Source organism: Piliocolobus tephrosceles, chromosome 1, assembly GCF_002776525.5.
Source record: "Piliocolobus tephrosceles isolate RC106 chromosome 1, ASM277652v3, whole genome shotgun sequence".
Classification (NCBI taxonomy): domain Eukaryota; kingdom Metazoa; phylum Chordata; class Mammalia; order Primates; family Cercopithecidae; genus Piliocolobus; species Piliocolobus tephrosceles.
Window position 1 is genome coordinate 168736174 of NC_045434.1, and position 4395 is coordinate 168740568.

Sequence of the window (4395 nt, forward strand, 5' to 3'; positions counted from 1 at the left end):
CTACTTCAGAATTAAAATATAATCTAAAAAAGCTTTTATATGTATAAATTATCTCTGGAAAGAGATACAAAAAAGAGGGATATCTCTGAAAGATATAAGTGAGCATGAGAAATAGAGGTGGAAAAAATATCTGTTCCTTGCTCACACTTTTAAATTGTTTACCATGTTTGTGCATTATTTATATTCATAATTAATTACGTTTAAATAAAAACAAACAAAAAGCCTGGAGAAAGATGAAGAAATAACCATGAAAAGAAACTATCCTAGGAAAAATCAAAACTATTTCCCAGGTTACATTTGAATTAAAAGCACTAATACTGAAAAATTTCCCATCTACTTTGTGAAAGGCATAAGGCTTAAATTTTAATATGCTATTAATACTCATGTTTTTTTAAAAAATCAACTTCGTGTTTGTTCATCATTTTCAAAATGAAATTAAAGTATTTGGAAATTTCTGAGAAATGATTTCATTCCTCGTGTAGGACCTAAGCTACACGTTCTTTGCTTTTGGCCGGTCCACACCCACGGAACCCCAGCTGGGCAGCAAGTCCTGGGGGGACCACTTCCCCAAGACTCCCTCTCAGAGAAGCAGGAGAGCACAGTGCAGCTAGGAACTTAGCTCTGCACTCAGGTGGAACTTGAATTTGCCACGTATGGACATGGCGACTGAGGGGAAACATCTAATCTCTGTCGGCCTCAGTTCTGCCGTCTGTAAGATGAGGTACTTGGTGCCTGCCCGAGGGGTCACTCTGAGGACTCAGAGACAGAATGTGCAGGAAGCATTCAGCACAGTGCCTGGCATGTGGGGAACACCAGGAAGGAAAGAGCCTTGGTCATTTCTAGCCTCTGACATGGTCTCAAAAAGGTCACTGCCTTCAAGCATCCAATGACACTGGTGCCATCAAAGAAGGTGTTTCACACAAGCACTCCTGCATTCTCAGTGCACCACTGAACCAACGCTACCAGAGAACAAAGCAAGGCTTGGAAAAATTACATGATGAGCCCAACAGTACACAGCTAGGAAGAGAAAGGAAGAAGAGCGAGGTCCAAAGACCCCAGCCTTAGCCAAGGAGAAGCAGCCTTGGCTCACGCAGCGCCTCAGGAAGAGGAGCCTGGCCCAGGCCCACCAAGATCACAGCGCCCAGCAGTGGAAGGAGCTGTGAGAATCTCCAGGATTGCAAGGAGAAGACCTCATCCCCCATCCCCCCATCCTTGAGGGCACATTTTGTCTCCAAGAGGGAGCAGAGCACCTCTACTCCCCTCTCCTCAGAAAAGTGGGCTGGGTGTGGTGGCTCACGCCTGTAATCCTAACACTTTGAAAGGCCAAGGCAGGAGGACTGCTTGAGCCCAGGAGTTCAAGACCAGCTTGGGCAACATAGTGAGACTCTATCTCTACAAAAAATTTAAAAATTAGCCAGGCATGGTTGTGTACCTGTAGTCCCAGCTACTCTGGAGGCTGAAGTGGGAGCGATGCTTAAGCCTGGGAGGTTGAGGCTACAGTGAGCCATGGTCACACCACTGCACTCCAGCCTGGGTAACAGTGAGTCCCTGTCTCTGAAAATAACCCTCCCCACCTTGCTCCATCCTGGCCACAATAGCAAGCATTCTGCCAATCTCATGCCACATAGTGGGGCTCACGGTGAAGCCTGGGCCACAGTGGGAGCTTAAGCCACAGAGATGCTGAACATCTCTGGCTGAGTGGGGCGTTATACCTGAGACCCTGAGGGCTCTTCCCGCTGACTCACCATGATGCCAGCTTTAGGATTCCCTTGGGGCCTTGCCTGCTATGGTGAATAGAGTGGGCAGTGGTTGAGGAGGTAAACGCCCTTAGGCTGCACTCCCTATGCTGTGCCTGAATTTGCCCAGAAACTAGGGTGCGTCATGAGTTCTGTGTTCAAAAATCCCAGGATGGTAACTCAAAGCAAAATGGGTATTAAAAACTCCGTAACTGGTGCCCAGGGACCCATGTTGCCCTCTGCACACCCTTGTCCACACTTCTATTATACCTGGGGCTCTGCCACTTACAAACGGTGTGACTTTGGGCAAATCTCTATCCCTGTGTGTACCCCACTTTCTAGAACAGGGATGATAATGCACCCCTTCCATGGGTCGTGGTGAGGATTACACCGGGAAAGAAGTGCAGGGCTTGGCACACAGTACAGTTTCAATGAAAGCTGACTTTCTGACCCCTGTGTAATGTCCCAGCAAACAGAGCAAAAATGTAAGGCAAAAGATGCCGCAGTAGGTGGCAAAGACTGGGTAACTGAACTCTCCACCTGGAAAACCACACATGCCCTGGATTCACGCATCCATTGGTAACATACACTGGGCTACTCAGGGCCAAGCCCCACACTGGAAGCTGGGGACAGAGGCTAAAAAGCCCTTGCCACTGACTCCAGGATGCTCCCAGGCCTGTGGGAGGGACATCTACTCAGAGGCTTCAGCGGCCTTGACGGAAGGCAGCAGCGGGCAGGGCAGGCCTCACCAGCTTCTAACCCACGCTGAGGCTGAGGTCCGGTGTCCTGAAGAAGCTGGCGCCGGAACTAAGTCTGAAAGGACAATAGATGACTAGGTGAAGCTGGAAGGAGTCTAGGCAGACGGCTCTCCACGCGCAAAAGTGCGGACAGGAAAGAAAGCGGGAGAATGTGCTATGGAACACGAAGATGGGGGTGATGTCTGAAGAAAAGTTAGGAGGTCATGGATGTCACAGGCAGGGCTGTGCAGAGACGACTCGCTGAAGTTGGCGACTGCATAGCCCAACCTAGAGGGAAATTCCGAGTCTCCGAGGTGCGCTCCAAGCTCGCCGCTGCAGAAACCTATTCCTCCTACCCGGCGAACAGAGGCGCGGCGACCCGCCCACTTGCTCCTCGGGAGGCCGGTCGCTAGGCAACAGGCCCCGGCCCCGGCCCCGCCCACAGCTGCTGCAGTCGCCCCCTCTCCCGGCGGCACCCTGCCAGTGCACCGGCGTCAGGGAATGCCGGCTGGTTGCCTTCCACATTATCCCGGTCATCTGGGATGAAGAGTCCTGCCCCTGGCGGCCACTCTCGGCTTTCCATCCTTTTTCTGCCTGGACCTGGACGAACCCACGCCCTCCAGGACCTGGGCTGGGCCAGCCAGTGAGGGAGAGGCTGGAGAGGCCAGCAGGCAGGTCCTTATTATTATTATTAATTTTTTTTGAGATGGGGTCTCCCTCTGTCACCCAGGCTGCAGTGCAGTGGTGTGATCTCAGCTCACGGCAATCTCCACCTCCCAGGTTCAGGCGATTCTCCTGCCTAAGCCTCCCAAGTAGCTGGGATTACAGGTATGTGCCACCATGCCCGGCTAATTTTTGTATTTTTAGTAGAGACGGGGTCTTGTCATGCTGGCCAGGCTGGTCTCGATCTCCTGACCTCAAGTGATCCGCCCACCTCGGCCTCCCAAAGTACTGGGATTACAGGCGTGAGCCACCGTGCCCGGCCAGAGGGAGCAGGAGGGAGCCACGGAGGGCTTGTGTGCAGAGCAGCAACATGAGTAGACCTGGTTTTTCAGTGCTCATGCTGTTGCTGCTGTAGATCTGCCTGGAGAAGCTGGCATTAAGGGATCATGGCTTGGGCTGCCTGGCAAGGCCGTGGGGAGCAGGGGCTTACCACCTACCAGGGGAAGTAACCATGGTGAGCCCACGGGAGCAGGAAAGGGCAGGCTGGGTGCTCACAACTTGGGGTTCATACCGGGGAAAGGGAGGAAGGCAGGCCTTCCTGAAAACCAGTAAGCCAGGGGGCAGTACTGGGACAAGCCCCTGACCCCCAGTTGGTCTTTTCACCCCAGCAGGTGCCTCCAAGGCCCCAGGAAAGATGCTGACCAATTTCTGGAGATTCATCAGCTCACAGGCCTACAGGAGAAATGAGAAATCCTCCCATCCTGGAGACCCGTGGGCATGAACCCCTCCAACAGGACAGGACATTACTCTTCTCCAAAGGCCAAAGCCTCCCATCTCCCCACAGACTAACTTAAACATGCCATTTCCTTTCATTGGTCTGGAATAGTTGTGGTGTCTATGTGGCCACCGAGACTGTTTCATACTTCTGTGTGTGTGCTGACCAGAAACAGGAAAACAGCTTTATTTGAGTAATGCAACTTGGTTGGAAAGCCTTTCAAAATATGGAGTCTAAGATAAAACTTCAAGTGTTATGAAAAAGTAAGGTTACCGGCCGGGCGTGGTGGCTCATGCCTGTAATCCCAGCAGTTTGGGAGGCTGAGGCGGGCAGGTCACAAGGTCAGCAGATCGAGACCATCCTGGCTAACACGGTGAAACCCTGTCTCTACTAAAAATTAAAAAAAAAAAAAAAAAAAATTAGCTAGGCGTGATGGCGGGCGCCTGTAGACCCAGCTACTCAGGAGGCTGAGGCAGGGGAATGG